Here is a 17800-nt window from a genome sequence, read left to right on the forward strand (position 1 = left end):
TGTACACTAGGCAGTACAAATAGGTGAGATGATACTATGTTTGCAAACCCAATTCATTTTATCCGACCGAGCCAACCAGGTCGATCCCGCGCGCCGCTTCCCCCGTTCTAATCTCGCACCCGAGTTGGTTTCAGCGGCCTCCGAAGCTCCCGCACGCCCCATATCGCACCACCCGCGCCTCCACAGCTCACACACCCCAGGCCGCTGCCGCTCTCGCTGCACGAGTAGCTCGCCGTCGCCCTTCGCCCGTCCGACGTCCGCTCGGTTTCGCCTGGAGCCGAGCTCGCCGTCGCCCTTCTTCGGTCCGTCGCCCGCTCGGCTTCACCTGGAGCGCGTGGTCAGCGGGGGAAGCGGCGCCGCCTTCCCTCCATCGCCGGCACCTCCCTTCCGACGTCGTTTCACCTGTGTCGATGGGGAACCCTACGGGCCCCCCATAGACCATACTGCAGGGAGGTAGGCCTTGGTAACAAGGCCTACAGCCCAATCGCCAAGAAGAACGCGGAGCAAAGCAACGTGCAAAATCGAAACTCCAACTCAAACTATACAAGGAAAGGCGCCCGAAGCGTAGCTTAGGACTCTGACCTTGTATCCGAATAGGACACAAACAACACCTCTCAGCGCCTGGACTATAAAGGGCTGGCGAGGGTACCCATTGTGAGAGAAGAACGGATACCCGATACTCAAAGCAATACAATGCAAACAGGCTAACGCCAAAACTGGACGTAAGGTTATTACTCGACCAAGTCGAGGGCCTGAACCAGTATAAATCGTGAGTCTCTTTGTGTAACCGCCGAATTCCGCTATTCGCCGAAGCCCGAACAACTGTCCCGGGTACCCCCGTGGCAGGCTATCGGTGGTAAAACATCGACAGCTGGCGCGCCAGGTAGGGGCTTTCGATGAATTTTTTCTCGAGAGTTCGGCGGACCTCAACCTCAAGATGACACCCTTTGTCTTCGGATCCTAGATCTGCAAGGCTGACGGCGACGACAAGCTTCGTACCTGTCTCCGAGAAGAAAAAGAATTCGATGACAAAGTTCAATACAAACTCGCCGAGAAGATGACGAAACTCTCAACTTCGGATACAACTCGGAATAAGGAAGAAAGCGGATACGAAACCGACTCTGAAAAAGAGATACAACCCGATTCCAAGACAATCTTCACGGCACAAGAGCCAAGCCTAATTGGACTCGGAGACACAACAACGATCGCGAAGGGATACGACCCGTACAACTCAAAGAAGAACTTGGGAACTTACGGACTGCGCAACGCGGCATCAGTCTATCAACACTTTACCCAAAACAAGATGAACTCAGCAAGAAGAATATTCCTGGAGGGAGCACAAGAAGGGATGATCATGACAGTGACCCCGCAAGATTGTGTGGTGCATTGGCCAGGTTCTTTCACCTCAAGCAAAGTCCAGACTGGCACGCGCGTTGAAGAACTACCTTATCAAGAGGGAAAAGAATTCGGATCCAGTTCAGAAGCTACAGACAGCTCAACCAAACGAAGGATGGAATACCGTACAAGAAGAGCTCGGAAGAGGTATACTGTATACATGGCGGAGCAGTTAGAACAACCTTTGGAACCACCACAGATACCAGATATAAAATCTTCAGACGAATCAGAAGGCAACATCTCGCCAGATGAGAAAAGCGACAGCAACGAAAATGATGAGCAAAGACTAGCAAGGCTAAAGAAGAACAAATTGAAAGCTGGAAGGAGGAACCGGGCTAAACAAAGGAAGCAAGTCTAGAATAAATACAAAGCGGAGCTAACGGAATACAACAGAAAGAAGGCGGAAAAAGAAGCCACAAAAAATACAAAAAGGGAAAGAATTGAAGAATTAACAAAGGAGCTATACACCCTCACGAATAACGGGAAAGCAAAGGAAGACCAGAAGAAAGAAGTCAGGGGATCAGAAAAACAACCCAGCGAAGAAATTCCACAGGAGCCACAAAGGGAGCAGCCACCCAAAAAATCGAATTTTCAAAGGATAGGACCAGTAGAAAGTGCTGATATCAATGGAAGGAAGGAACACTACTCAAAGCAACAAGAAAGAGACAAACCAGAATTGAACCAACGCTACCAGAAAATATCAAGAAGATTTGACAAAGAAGATGACTACGAAGAGTCTGAGTTAAAAGAAGACAGGTCTTATTATAGAAGGGCAAGATCGCCAGATTACGGAAGAACGGAACCATACGACAGATTCTCTTGTTTCGTAGGAAGACTACAAACTTTAAAGCTACCGCACAAGTTTAAACCAGTAAATCATTCCAAGTATGATGGCAAAGTCGAACCAAGACAATGGCTAAGGGTTTACTCCCAATCTATGAATTAGCTGGAGGAGACGACGACATCAAGGCTCTATTCTTCCCAATGGCCCTCGAAGCAATGCCGCTACGATGGTTTGACAAATTGAGGCCAAGATCAATCAGGTATTGGGAAGACTTGTAAGAAGCTTTCTGCAACAACTTCGTAGGCATTATTACCCATCCAATGACTGTAGCTGAATTGAAAGGAGTAAAGCAAAGGAGAGGAGAAAGTCTAAGGGAATACTATAGAAGATTTAGAGAATTCAGGGCTCAAGTCCACGACATTACTGATAGGGAGGTGATAGAGGCCTTTGCAGAAGGAATCTGGGCAAACTAGCAATACAAGGACTATTTCAATGAGAACCCAAGAACAAATGAAGACTTCAAGAGGGTTGTTGAGAAGCTAATTTCGTCAGAAGAAAGAACTCGGCACAGATTTGCTAGGGACAACCCAGAGAATAGAAGACCCGATTACAGACAGCAAGACAAAAGACCAAGGCAGGACAATATGGTGGCAACCACAGACAACAAAAGAAGATACAATGGCAATGGCAATGATAGCAATGGTAGCAATTACAATGGCAACTACAACAATAGCAACAACTGTAATGACAGCGGTTACAATAGTAATAGCAACTATCAGAGTAACAACTACCGAGGAAGAGCGTCAGAAAACATAGAAAACATGCCGTGTCACATACACCCAGGGGCCAAACACAAGTTAGTTGAATACAGCACTTTTCAGCGGCAATTCATGAAGAGAGAAAATAGGAATCAAAACAACTCGGAACCAAAGCAAGAAGAATCCAAGAAGGAGGAAAAGAGAGCTGAAGGAGATTATCAAGAACCCCAACGCCAATTAGCTGTGATATTTTCAGGGGTTCCTAACACACGAAGCAAAAGACAAGAGAAACTAGCTCACCGAGCCATCATGGCAGCTGAACCAGCCATCCCAAGATATCTAGATTGGTCAGAGTACCCCATCCACTTCACAAGAGAAGACCAATGGACCAGTGCAGCAAACACAGGATGCTACCCGCTGGTATTGGGTCCGACTATCGTAGGAGTAGCAGTAACTAAAGTACTCATTGTTGGAGGAGCCGGGTTTAACATAATTTTCGCAGATACTCTCAAAAGGATGAATCTGGATTGTGAAGGTCTCATGACACCCACAAGCACACCATTCTATGGAATAGTACCAGGCAGAGCAGCTATGCCCCTCGGACAGATAACCCTACCTGTCACCTTTGGCACACCAGACAAATACCGGACGGAATTCATCAAATTCGAAGTTGCAGACTTTGAATCATACTACCACGCAATACTTGGGAGACCAGCTTTAACAACATACATGGCAGTACCACATTATCCATACCTACTGCTCAAGATGCCAACAACAAAGGGCGTATTATCATTGAAAGGAGATCTAAAGAAAGCACATGATTGCGACGTACAAGCAGTACAAATATCCGAAAGATTACAAGATATAAAGGAAGGAAAGGAGATTGCAATGCTGGCCAAAGAAATGAACCCAGATGAGATTAAGATACTGGCTAAGAAGCCAAGCAACTTCGCACCACCAAAAGAAGCCGCTACCAAGACTATTGACCTACTGACTGGTGATCCGGAGAAGACGGCAATCATCAGTGCAAATCTCGACCCCAAATAGGAACTCGCGCTCACTAACTTTCTTTGGGACAACAAAGATATTTTTGCTTGGAAGCCAGCAGACATGTCAGGGGTCCCAAGGGAGTTGGCTGAGCACATAATTGATATGAACAAAGGGTCCAAACCCATTAAGCAGAAGTTACGAAGATTCGCTCCAGATAGAAAAGCAGCAATCAAACAAGAGATCACCAAGCTCATGGTAGCAGGATTCATCAGAGAAATAATCAACCCGGATTGGCTTGCCAACCCGGTCCTAGTAGAGAAGAAGAATTCAAAAGAATGTCGCATGTGCATTGACTACACAGACCTCAACAAACATTGTTCAAAAGATCCATATGTCCCACCAAGGATTGATCAAATCATCGACTCGACAGCAGGATCAGCTCTGTTATCCTTTCTAGATTGCTATTCAGGCTATCATCAAATATCCTTAAGAGAAGAAGACCAAAGCAAAACTTCGTTCATTACGCCCTTTGGGCCATATTGCTATAAATCAATGCCTTTTGGGCTAAAAAATGCAGGGGCAACATATCGAAGAGCAATTCAAACTTGCTTGGGGAGTCAAGTCGGAAGAAATGCAGAAGCATACATTGATGATGTAGTAATCAAGATAAAAGAACCCGGATCATTGATAGAAGACCTCGAGGAGACTTTCAAGAATCTAAAAGCATGGTAGTGGAAGCTAAACCCCACAAAGTGTGTTTTTGGGGTACCATCAGGACAACTACTTGGGTTTCTAGTCAGTAACCGAGGAATTGAAGCAAGTACAAAGCAGGTTAAAGCCATCATGGATATGAAACCTCCAAAGAAAGTTAAAGACATACAGAAGCTTACAGGATGCATGGCAGCACTCAATAGATTCATCTCCCGACTAGGAGAAAAAGGGCTATCTCTCTTCAAATTATTGAAAAAGGCAGGAAATTTTGAATGGACAGAAGAGGCAGAAGAAGCATTCCAAAAGTTAAAAGAATACTTGGCATCATCACCAGTAATGACACCACCAAAAGACAAAGAGGACATGATGCTATACATTACAGCAACCAAGAACATTGTCAGCACAGCAATTGTGGTTGAGAGAGAAGAACCCGGACACGCATACAAAATGCAAAGACCAGTCTATTACATAAGCGAAGTACTAACAGAATCAAAAGTGAGATACCCACATGTGCAAAAACTACTTTATGCAGTGTTGATATCATCAAGAAAGCTGAGACATTATTTCCATGAACACAAGATTACAGTGGTAACCAATTTTCCACTTCAAGACATTCTACGCAACAAAGATGCAACAGGTTGGATATCAAAATGGGCAGTAGAACTCGGTGCTCTCAACCTAGACTTTAAACCAAGAACAGCAATCAAATCTCAAGCATTATCCGACTTCATTGCTGAATGGACAGAAATCAGTCAAAAAGAACCCGAACCAATACTTGATCATTGAAAATGTATTTTGACGGTTCCCTAAAGTTAGGAGGAGCTGGAGCAGGAGTACTATTCATATCACCAGAAGGGAGACAGTTAAAATATGTGCTACAAATACTTTGGTAGGCAACTAACAATGAGGCAGAATACAAAGCATTAATACACGGTCTAAGAGTTGCAAGCTCGCTTGGGATCAAAAGACTACTTGTCTATGGTGATTCAGCTGTAGCAATCAATCAAGTCAACAAGGATTGGGATTGTACAAAAGATAATATGGATGCGTACTGTGCAGAAGTCAGAAAATTGGAGAAAAATTTCCAAGGGCTCGAAATCCATCATGTACTAAGAGATTCCAACGTTGCAGCAGATGTGCTAGCCAAATTAGGATCAGATAGAGCAAAAGTACCACCCGGTATATTTGAAGAACTCACAGCCCCATCCATCAAACAACTCGGAAACACAGAAAAAGAGAAGGAGACAATAGATCTAATGGAAATAGATCAAGCAGAAGAACCAGACCAGTCAAGACAAATCATGGTCATACAAAGTGATTGGAGACAAACATACATTGATTTTATCAAAGAGAAGAAACTACCAGAAGACAAAGCAGAAGCAACTCGGGTTGTACGAAGAAGCAAAAACTACGTTCTGGTGGGGGATAAACTATACAAAAGAGCAGCAGCATCAGAAGTACTGCTTAAATGTGTTCCGACAGATAAAGGAAAGGAAATCTTGGACGAAATCCACTCAGGATGCTGTGGAAATCATGCAGCCTCTAGGACACTAGTCGGCAAAGCATTCAGAACCGGTTTCTATTGGCCAACAGCACTCAAAGATGCAGAAGAGCTCGTCAGAACATGTAAGAATTGCCAAATGTTTGCTAGGCAATCACATGTGCCGGCTCACAACTTAATATGCATATCGCCGGCTTGGCCGTTCTCATGCTGGGGGCTGGATCAAGTCGGACCACTCAAAAAAGCAAAAGGAGGCTTCGAATACATATTTGTGGCAATCGACAAATTTACAAAGTGGATTAAATACAAACCTTTGGTCAAATACAATGCAGAAAAGGCAGTGGAATTCATACAAGACATCATGCATAGGTTCGGCATGCCCAACATAATAATCATAGATCTTGGTTCACCATTTACAGCAAGAGAATTCCAATACTGGGCAAGAGATTGTGGGATAGAAATCAACTTTGCATCAGTAGCACACCCGCAGGCCAATGGACAAGTCGAAAGAGCAAATGGACTCATATTACAAGGTTTAAAACCAAGATTATATGAAGATTTGAAAGATTATGGTGGAAAATGGATCGACAAATTACCAAAAGTAGTATGGGGTCTAAGAACCCAGATCAGCAGAGCAACTGGATACTCACCGTTCTTTCTAGTCTACGGATCAGAGGCAGTACTACCAGCCGACTTAATATGGCTATCTCCAAGAATAGAACAATATGAAGAAGGCGAAGCAGAAGAAACAAGGCGGTTAGAAATTGATTCAATAGAAGAAATAAGAGACAGTGCAATCATACAAAATGCAAGATATCAGCAAGGGTTACGAAGACATTATGACAAAAGTACTCAACCCCGATCACTAAAGCCAGGGGACTTAGTACTACGACTAATCCAGAAGAAAGATGGACGACACAAACTACTCAGTCCATGGGAAGGACCCTTCATCGTGAAGACAGCAACAAGACCCGGCACATACGAGTTGATGACTCCAGATGAAATACCTATAAAGAACACTTGGCATATCAGCCAGCTCAAAAGATTCTACAATTAAGTACAACAGATTGTACTCAAGTTTCAAGAGAAATAAAACAGAGATTATTCAAGAAGAACACCTTCAAATATGAGCCCTGTCCAACGAACAGAACCAACCCGTAATCAGGTTGGGGAAAAAGGGGCTTCCCTGTTAACAGCCAACCCGAAAACGGTTGCGCTACATGGGCAATCTTGTCACTCAACCATATGGAGATGGTCTGATTGACAGCCAATGGCGAAATAGCTTCTTGGGTAAGGAGACCCAAGCTAGCATTTGTCACTTTACCATAAAGAGATGGTACGACTGACAGCCCTATCCAACGGACAGAACCAACCCGTAATCAAGTTGGGGAAAAAGGGGCAGCCCTGCAAATAGCTCAACCCGGAAACGGTTGTTGCTATACGGGCACAATCACTTACCCCCAAGAGCTAGTACGATTGCTTACTTACCCTGCAAACAGCCAACCCAAAAACAGTTGTGCTATACGGGTCCGGTCGCCTACCCCAAGAGTGGTACGATCGAATACTTCGCCCAAGAAGCAGCACAAGCACTCCAACAACTCGGTCGCCTACCCCAAGAGTGGTACGATCGACTACTTCGCCCAAGAAGCGGCACAAACACTCCAACAACTCGGTCGCCTACCCCAAGAGTGGTACGATCGACTACTTCACCCAAGAAGCGGCACAAGCACTCCAACAGCTCGGTCGCCTACCCCAAGAGTGGTACGATCGACTACTTCGCCCAAGAAGCGGCACAAGCACTCCAATAACTCGGTCGCCTACCCCAAGAGTGGTACGATCGACTACTTCGCCCAAGAAGCGGCACAAGCACTCCAACAGCTCGGTCGCCTACCCCAAGAGTGGTACGATCGACTACTTCGCCCAAGAAGCGGAGAGTGGTACGATCGACTACTTCGCCCAAGAAGCGGCACAAGCACTCCAACAACTCGGTCGCCTACCCCAAGAGTAGTACGATCGAATACTTCACCCAAGAAGCAGCACAAGCACTCCAACAACTCGGTCGCCTACCCCAAGAGTGGTACGATCGACTACTTCGCCCAAGAAGAGGCACAAACACTCCAACAACTCGGTCGCCTACCCTAAGAGTGGTACGATTGACTACTTCGCCCAAGAAGCGGCACAAGCACTCCAACAGCTCGGTCCCCTACCCCAAGAATGGTACAATCGACTACTTCGCCCAAGAAGCGGCACCAGCACTCCAACAACTTGGTCGCCTACCCCAAGAGTGGTACGATCGACTACTTCGCCCAAGAAGCGGCACAAGCACTCCAACAGCTCGGTCGCCTACCCCAAGAGTGGTACGATCGACTACTTCACCCAAGGAGCAGAGAGTGGTACGATCGACTACTTCGCCCAAGAAGCGGCACAAGCACTCCAACAACTCGGTCGCCTACCCCAAGAGTAGTACGATCGACTACTTCGCCCAGAGAGGGACACAAGCACTCCAACAACTCGGTCGCCTACCCCAAGAGTGGCATGATCGACTACGTTGCCCAAGGAGGAGCACAAACACTCCAACAACTCGATCGCCTACCCCAAGAGTGGTACGATCGACTACTTTGCCTAAGAAGCGGCACAAGCACTCCAACAACCCGGTCGCCTACCCCAAGAGTGGTATGATCGACTACTTCGCCTAAGAAGTGGCACAAGCACTCCAACAGCTCGGTCGCCTACCCCAAGAGTGGTACGATCAACTACTTCGCCCAGAAAGGGACACAAGCACTCCAACAACTCGGTCGCCTACCCCAAGAGCGGCACGATCAACTACGTTGCCCAAGGAGGGGCACAAACACTCCAACAACTCGATCGTCTACCCCAAGAGCAGTACATTCGACTACTTCGACCAAAGAGCGGCACAAACACTCCAAACAACTCGGTCGCCGACCCAAAGAGCGAAACAAGCTATGGCAAAGCAGAAAAAAGCCACAAGGAAAGATAGGGCAAAACTTGTCCATATTATTCAAAGACATCTAAGAAGAAAAGAAAGACAGGATGAAGCCTGCTCACATCTTAAAAATTCAGAGATAAAGTATATTACAAGGACATCAAAAGAAGGTTGACTTTTCACATCTGTTCAAGAAGACGGAAGAGAAGGAGGAAGTACATTCATTTGATCAAGAATTTGGTCTGATAGACCACTAAGCTATACTTTGGCCTCCTCCCAGTGTCTTGAAAACTCAGCCATTACAGAAGCTTCAGTAATCCGCTCAAAAGGAGCATCAGGGGCAACAACCCAGACATACGAAACCACATTGTTGATGCACCGGTAAAAGTCACCCTTCACAAAATCATAAAACCGGGAAAAAAAGCACCGGTAATCCTTGCTCGGCAAAGACCTGAAGGAACAAGAAGAAATTCCCAGAACTCCACCATGAAGTACTCAGAGGCTTATCAATCTCAAGATCGCCGATCCTAAGTCTTTTTAGTACTAGCAAGAACATGAAGTCTGACAAAACAACAATTTATACCGAGTTGTTTGCACGAGAGCCAGACAAATCACTCCAAGACAGTCTCTCAAGACGACGTTCTACACATACCGAGTTGTTTACATGGCGCAAACGAAAGCCAGACAAAGCACACCACCTACCAAAGAGTCATTTCACGACAAATGGAAACAACTCGTCTACTCAAAGCTATGGATACGTACCACGAAGGAACTGCTCGGAAGAAATCCTGATCACTCACACAATTCGTCTGACGAATAAGTAAAGCAGAGACATCCACACAGAGAAACAAAAGAAGCCACATCAAAAGAAAAGGAAATGAGAAATTGGGGAAACAAAGTATATGATGATCATAGAAGAACACGACTACTACATACATCAAATCACCAAGATAAATCTACGACCGGATAATCTGCCCTTCGATATCCTTTATGCCAACATCAAAGCGAGGGCTAATGACAACGCATCCAGCCATCATCAGTTCCTCGCCGAAGACCCGCTACCCATAGATTCGACATCATCGTCATCTTCGACAGCAAGGGCGCCCCAGTCGACTTCGTCTTTGGCGGCGAGCGCCTCCCAATCAACCTCATCTTCACTGTCACTACTAAGGACGACCAAATCTGCCCTTGTCGAAGTAGCGTCAGCAGCAGAGAGGGGGACAAGAGTGACCACAGGAGCAACCGAGGGATCCTCCTTCTTCTGTAGAGGGACAACCGGTGCTGAAGTCCCAACAAGGGGAGCCTTCCCCACCACCAGAGGGGCTGGCAATGAAGGCGACGACGAAAACCTTTCGCTCGACGACTCCACCACGGCCGTCCTCGGAGAGCGAACAAGCGAAGAACGCGACACCTTACAGACACTCTGCCTATGGATGAACTTCTTCTTCATCATTGTGGCTATGGCGAAACAATTGCAGAGTGGCCAGTTAAATAGAGACCAAATCGCCATCCCAGGCAGTTCAACAGCCTCCTTGAGATAAGGATGGAGTTAAAACTTTCTTCATAAAAGGTTAAGGGCGGAGTTAATTCCTTCATCAAAACCAATATGGCGATTCGGCTTCTACCGTCAACCACGCGATGATCCATTTACTGACACAGCTAAAATGACAGAAGGCACAAATCTACACAATGGTACGATCCAACGGGCAGATTTCAGACTTATCCATCTAGCACCACAGCAGAGTTTTCAGATTACTACAAGAACAACCCGTCAACCATGAAGAAACGAAGGACCACCTTGCAAGGAACAAAAGAACCCGGTTATTAAAGAAAGAACTCGGGAGCCTCATGAATAACTAGGATTACAGCAGAAAAATGAATGACAACTCTGAAGACAAGATTCTTTCCATTACAAATGGCTTCAAAAATAGAAGATTACACATCTTACAAGACCCAATAAACTCGGCACTACGACAAGCAAGGTAGCAAAAAGGAGCCCGGACACAACTAGGCTCTGGAACAACTACGTGCTCCAATTTGCTACTCGGTAGAACAAACCGCGCTCGGCTACACTGTTTTCTTCAAAGGACGGACGTAGTGCATCCAAGGCGGAAATCAGCAGCACGGCAGGACAACATAGACTAGGGGAAGTCGGTAGGCATCTGTCTACCCAAGCCTGACGTGATGCAGGATCAGGTGTTGATCTGCACCGGACAGTCTCAAGACAAACGGCGAGGATCAACCCAGAACTACCGGATGAAGGAACGAAGCCCACATCACAAGACTTCCTACAACTACCACCACGTACTTCCAAGTACAATGCCGCTGCGGGATTAGTCTACCTCTAATCCCTATCATAAGACTTCCTCCAGCTACAACAAAATGTACAAGAACTACAAAATACGCCCGGGGGCTACTCTACTTCACACACTATCATATTCATAACTACAGAGCTTCAGAACAGGCAACAAAAGGCTCGATGAATCAAAACAGCACTCCAAAAGGGCATTTATAGGCAAAAGAAGCGGTGCACATAGACTAGGAGCACCAACAGAAGAAATCTAACAAAGGACACAATGAAAAGACAGAATTCAATGAAAGAGGACTCTGGCGTGAAAGAACGGCACTCAAGGATAAGCATATCAAAGAGAATATTCCACAAGCAATGATACAACCCGTGAAGACATGCATTGAATTCTCCAACAACCAGAATCACAACAGCAATAAGTAACCGAACAAACAACTCGGAGACGTATGAAGGATCACATACAAAATTACAATGTCAAAGGATTACAGTCGAAAAAGAACTCGGACAGAGAAAAATTATACATCTCATTGATCGAAGACAAATACAAAGGTTACAGACGGCCAAACAGGACCGAATAAACTCAGACATAAGATAGAGACAAGATTCTTAAATATTACAACAAGGAACCCAGTGGCGGCAGCAGCGGCAGCCCGGACGTAGAAGAACAGATAGAGCAGCATGTTTATTACCAAGCAAGCATAAGCCCGGGGGCTGCTCAACCTCACACACCAGCATATCTATGAATAAAGAAAGAATTGAAGAAGAAATTTCCTACTCAAGGAAGAACCCACAACCAACAAAGAAGTATTTATAGCAAACCAGAGGTAAACAAGGCTAAAGATCACAAGAAAGAAAGAGGAAAAGAACAAAAGAGCAAAGCAACAAAGGCGAATAGTACCCAAAAGCAAGATTCCTGACAAAAAGTAAAAGAAGACGCTCACTCGTGGCTATACAAGACCCATCCGTGACCAGCAAAAGACAAAGATCAAAGAAGTACAAATCAAGACCCTTCTTCCGGCTTCTTTTCAACAGAAAAGAGCCCGGAGAAGGCTCGGGGGCTGCAAGTACCTACCACAGAAAAACATATTTTTAAATTTTTTTGACCCTCCAGCTTTTTTGTACCAAAAAAACAAGAGGCTCCGGGGCTACACTCAATGAGTGCAATTTTTGCAAATTGCACTCGCTGCACTCAAAGGAAAAAGAACCCAGAGGACATCAAGCAAAAGTGCACATCAGCCAAAAGAAGAATCAAAGAAGACCATCTCAAGATTTCACTTCAAGAAGGACCTGGATCAAGACTACAACAACTCGGCCCTTGAAGCTAAATCATGAAATGCTCGGGGGCTTGTCGATGGGGAACCCTACGGGCCCCCCATAGATCATACTGCAGGGAGGTAGGCCTTGGTAACAAGGCCTACAACCCAATCGCCAAGAAGAACGTGGAGCAAAGCAACGCGCAAAACCGAAACTCCAACTCAAACTATACAAGGAAAGGCGCCCGAAGCGTAGCTTATGACTCTGACCTTGTATCCGAATAGGACACAAACAACGCCTCTCAGCGCCTGGACTATAAAGGCTGGCGAGGGTACCCATTGTGAGAGAAGAACGGATACCCGATACTCAAAGCAATACAACGCAAACAGGCTAACGCCAAAACTGGACGTAAGGTTATTACTCGACCAAGTCGAGGGCCTGAACCAGTATAAATCGTGAGTCTCTTTGTGTAACCGCCGAATTCCGCTATTCGCCGAAGCCCGAACAACTGTCCCGGGTACCCCCGTGGCAGGCTATCGGTGGTAAAACATCGACAACCTGGAGCGCGTGTTCAGCGGGGGAAGCGGGCGCCGTCTTCCCTCCATCGTCGGCACCTCCTTTCCGACGCCTCTCCCGCCGTTCCTCCCCCAGCGCCGCCCGGTCGGACGTGCTCGGCTGGCCTTCTCCAGCGTCCCGCCCTGCCGTGTCGCCGCTCAGCGTTGTAAGAAGCAGTTCCTTTGCTATGCTGGCATCTCATTGTTTTCTAAAATGCAGTCAGCTGTACATTTTTAAGCTATACCATTGTCAGAAGAGTATTCAGATACATTAGTGCTTCCTTGATATGATCTTGTAAATTACAGGATAAACCAATAATTATCCCTATCTCCGCCGTGCGTCCCGCCGTGCCGCCCCCAAGCGCCGTGCGGCCGTAGACGCAGCGCGCCGCCCGGTCGGAGCTGGGTCCTCCGCCTCGCCCAGCTGGACGCCGCGTCCGCGGGGAGAGGACCTTCGTGTCGCGGCGACTCCAGCACACCGCACGCAGCTGGGTCCTCGGTCTCCACGCCATCAGCAGGTCCGTCGCTAGCTTTACTGGATGGTGTAGTAGCCAGGAGCTGCAGCAGGAGGAAGAAGCTCTGCTCTGGCCACCTACTTCAGAATTGGTAGGATTTGTCGCTGCAACCTTCTTGCTCATGCTCCCTTTCGTCGACGCCGTCGTTGCACTCGACGACGTCATTAGCCCTGCTAGCAGTAGCATTAGCAGCGACGACCATGGCCATGGTGGTGTCGTTTCTGGCAAGAAGCCAAGAAGGGTGCAGTGGCATGAGCTCACAAGTTCAGGACACTGATAGATGTCCGTGACGCGCTCTCTGGGGTCTCGGAACAGGTCCAGCTCTGGCACTCGTGTCTCAGTTCCTCCTGTTCGTCATCAGCCGACGCAGAAGCTGCGAGGATAAGCGCGGAGATGATAAGGCTGCTGTTGGCGAAGCTGGACAAGGTGGACGAGGCCATGAGGAACACGAGAGACTGCATCAGGACACACTTCATGTCCTTGACGACGGACGGCCATGGCCATGACCGAACAGCGTCAGGACTGCATCCATCACCTGACATTCATGTTGCCACTCAGTTCGCAGTAAGCTACATCCTTGTGCTATCTACTAGTTTAAGCTACAACCGATCTTCAGTGGATACTCCTATTGCACATGAAGCATGTCTGTCTCTCGGTGAGAATAGTACCGGTTCTTCCACTTACCTGAACATCGTGATCATCCGTTCCCTAGAAGAAAGCCTCACCAGAGTGTCGCAGTCATTCGCGGATCAGAGCCTCAGGTTCCTATTCCTAGCCAACAATTTCTACTTCCTGTGGCACAAACTGCTTTCTCAAAATCTGCTTTTGGATGTCCCAACGGATGCCCTGGCTCGCAAGCTTGACAGTTACATAAACAGTTATCTGCAAGTATCCTGGACGCCGGTGTTGAAGCCCTTGCATAGCCATTCACCCTGTTGCTTTTTCTTCATGAGATACTCAGCACAGCGTAGGTTCTTGGCAGAGTTTGAAAAGACCTACCTTGCGCAGAAACTCTGGAAGGTTCCAGACCCAGAGCTAAGGAAAGTGTTGTGGACAACCATCGTTGACAAAGTCATTTCAGTCTTCATAAAGTTCTTGGAGGATGGTGGCGTCAGCGCTTCAAGAGTCATCGTCAGTCCTGAGAGCTTGCAGGAGATGTTGGAAGAGTTATTTGAAGGATAAATAACCGGTGCACCACAAGTTACCAACATTCAGTTAGTATTGCTTCCATCTATGTCCATCGTTTCATTGTGGTTTTAAATGAGAAATGATCTTCAAACGACTTGACTTATGGATGGAGCTAACGACTAAAAGTTGAAAGCACTACAAGTAATAAGTCGGTTTTGGCTGCTGTAACTTCGTCAAATTTGTAGTTGAGGTATTCAGTTCAATATAGTGCAGATCTCGCTCTCTATATGCAAAAACTGCAGTAAGACAAGAGTAGGATTTTTATTTTGGCAATTAGCCCCTGTACTCGCTACTACCGCTGCTAATGTGTATGTTCATGTTTCCTCAAAAAAATGTGTATGTTCATGTTTTCTTGCTGAATGTGGACCAAGCACTTCCTGGACTGGAGTAATATAATTTGCAATCCTCATGGAAAGACTGGGCCAAAACAGTGCCAACTTCATAGCCTTTGGTAAGGCACTGTGGTATTTAGTTGCAAGTGAAGAAGAAGACTAAAGCTGTGCTAGATTTGGGATCTTAGGCCCTTGTTTGACACAGCTGAAACTTATGCAGAGGGGGTATGTAACTTATGGCTGGCGGCTCTGCTAGTCTGCTGTATGAAAAAGCTGAATGGCTGTCTAGCCGTTTGAATTTATGGACTGGTTAGATGCTGAAACATGTCGTAAATAAATTGTGAAATGTGTCTAAAATGGCCCGAGGGCTATGTAACTTGTGTAGTCAACTAGTGTTTTTCCATGTTTTTTTTTTCACATTTTGATATATGATATATCTACATTTGGGGATACGAGTACCTTTTTGCCAAGGTAGTTATGGCAATAATAATTATTTGATTGGATTGATAAATTTTAATAAAATTAAGAACATCCACCGATACTGACTTGGGATCAAACATTAATCCCTCTTTCATTAAAAGCAGTCTGGATCTCATAACGAATCAAACTGCTAAGGTATAAAGTTGAAAGACTCCGAGGGCCCATCCCATCACGGCCTTGTGATCAAGGCCTCAAGCCGCAGTCGTGGGCCGATCGCCATGCTGTTGTATAGGACAGAAAACCCATCAGGTCTCACGGGCCTTAACCTGCCTGCCAAGTGCCAAGTGCCGGACAGCGCTTAAATCGCAAGGTTTCCAGAGGACGTAGCCACGCAGGTGAAAGTGAAGCCGTGACAGCCAATACTGAGCAGCGTGTTTGTAACGGCACGCGAATTCAGTGGTCTCGTCAGTGTCATCGTGTAGCAGGCTTCTCCACACAGGCTCAAGGCACACACACACGACACACCCAGACCCAGTCAAGTTCATGCAGGTAGATTCCTAAACAGGCAGCAGAGAGGATGGACATGTCCGGCGGCGGCCATGGTTCGCTGCAGCCTGTTTGGAAGCCGAATTGGCTACGAACTGATCTGGTAGATTACAGTAGCAGTACCAGCTGCAGCGGCGGCGGCGCCACCAACACCACCACCACCACCACCACCACCGTTACCGCGACCTCCCTCTCGACACCAACGGATGAGATGGCCAGCCTCCTGTCATCCAAACAAGGCGAGCTAGATGAGGCAATATGGAACATGATGGAGGAGACCTCCAGGACTCGTCTCACCGAGGACGACGATGGCTCGTGGCGGGGTGTTCAAACTCCACAAGGATCATCATCGGACATCCATGAGCTCACCCGTGCCATGGTGAGCTACATCGTCTTGCTGTCCACCAATTGGGCAACAGCGCATTAACTCGTCAAGGAAGCAGCTCAGCTCCGTGGTTATGTGCCTAGTTTTGACAAGGTGAGCCCTTTGACCAGCCTTGTGATGGAGACGGTGCTATGCCTAGAGAAAAAACTTGCTGAGGAATCACGATCATTTGCTGATCAGAGCTTGAGGTTCCTGTTCTTGACCAACAACTCATACTTCATGTGGGAGCAGCTTTCCCCAACTTTGGTGATGGAATCCCACATGGCAGGCCTCGCTCGCAAGATCGAAAACTACATCGAAACATATTTGCAGGTGTCTTGGGCACCGGTGTTGTCGTGCCTGTACAATTCTACGCCGCTTTGCATGGGAAGGTACTCCTCTCCAGCTAAATTTGAGTCTGAGTTTCAGAAAACCTACAATGCCCAGAAGTTCTGGAAGGTCCCAGACCCTAAGCTGAGGAGAAGGCTCCGGGTGGCTGTTAACTGTTATTGACAAAGTCATTCGAAGCTTTGAAAAATACTTGGAGTACAGTGGTATCAGCCCCTCAAGAATCACTCCCCACCAGCGTTCCTCCCACCAGCGTCGCCCGGTCACAGAGGCAGCGCGCCGCCCGGTCGGACGTGCTCGGCTGGCCTTCTCCAGCGTCCCGCCCTGCCGTGTCGCCGCTCAGCGTTGTAAGAAGCAGTTCCTTTGCTATGCTGGCATCTCATTGTTTTCTAAAATGCAGTCAGCTGTACATTTTTAAGTTATACCATTGTCAGAAGAGTATTCAGATACATTAGTGCTTCCTTGATATGATCTTGTAAATTACAGGATAAACCAATAATTACCCCTATCTCCGCCGTGCCGCCCCCCAGCACCGTGCGGCCGTAGACGCAGCGCACCACCCGGCCGGGCCTTCTTGGCCGGTGTTCCCCAGCGTCCCGCCGCGTCTCCGCTCAGGGCTGTGCACATTGTCACGTACGATGCTTACAAACCAGTATATCTCTACATAGCCCTGGTTTGTAAGCATCGTACGTGACAACATGCACGAAATCTTCTGAAAATTTTATAATAGCCTCCACATATGATATCACGACAACTCAACATGTTTCATGATTTTCGGACTTCGTTTGCTTTTTATAGAATTTAAAAACACTTCACACGCAATTTCGCGGACATGTTTCGTGAACAAGATGTCAGAAATTTCGGGTCCGGTCCTGGATACGGCCTCTC

The 17800-nt window shown here is 47.0% G+C and overlaps 2 pseudogenes; both read left to right on the forward strand.

Moving 5' to 3' along the window:
• The first annotated feature begins 10543 nt into the window (after positions 1–10543).
• Positions 10544–15197, forward strand: LOC136524685 (uncharacterized; annotated as a pseudogene).
• A 1034-nt stretch (positions 15198–16231) lies between these two features.
• Positions 16232–17431, forward strand: LOC136519428 (exocyst complex component EXO70E2-like; annotated as a pseudogene).
• Positions 17432–17800: the final 369 nt, after the last annotated feature.

The sequence above is a fragment of the Miscanthus floridulus genome, chromosome 18 (assembly GCF_019320115.1).
Source record: "Miscanthus floridulus cultivar M001 chromosome 18, ASM1932011v1, whole genome shotgun sequence".
NCBI classification, from domain to species: domain Eukaryota; kingdom Viridiplantae; phylum Streptophyta; class Magnoliopsida; order Poales; family Poaceae; genus Miscanthus; species Miscanthus floridulus.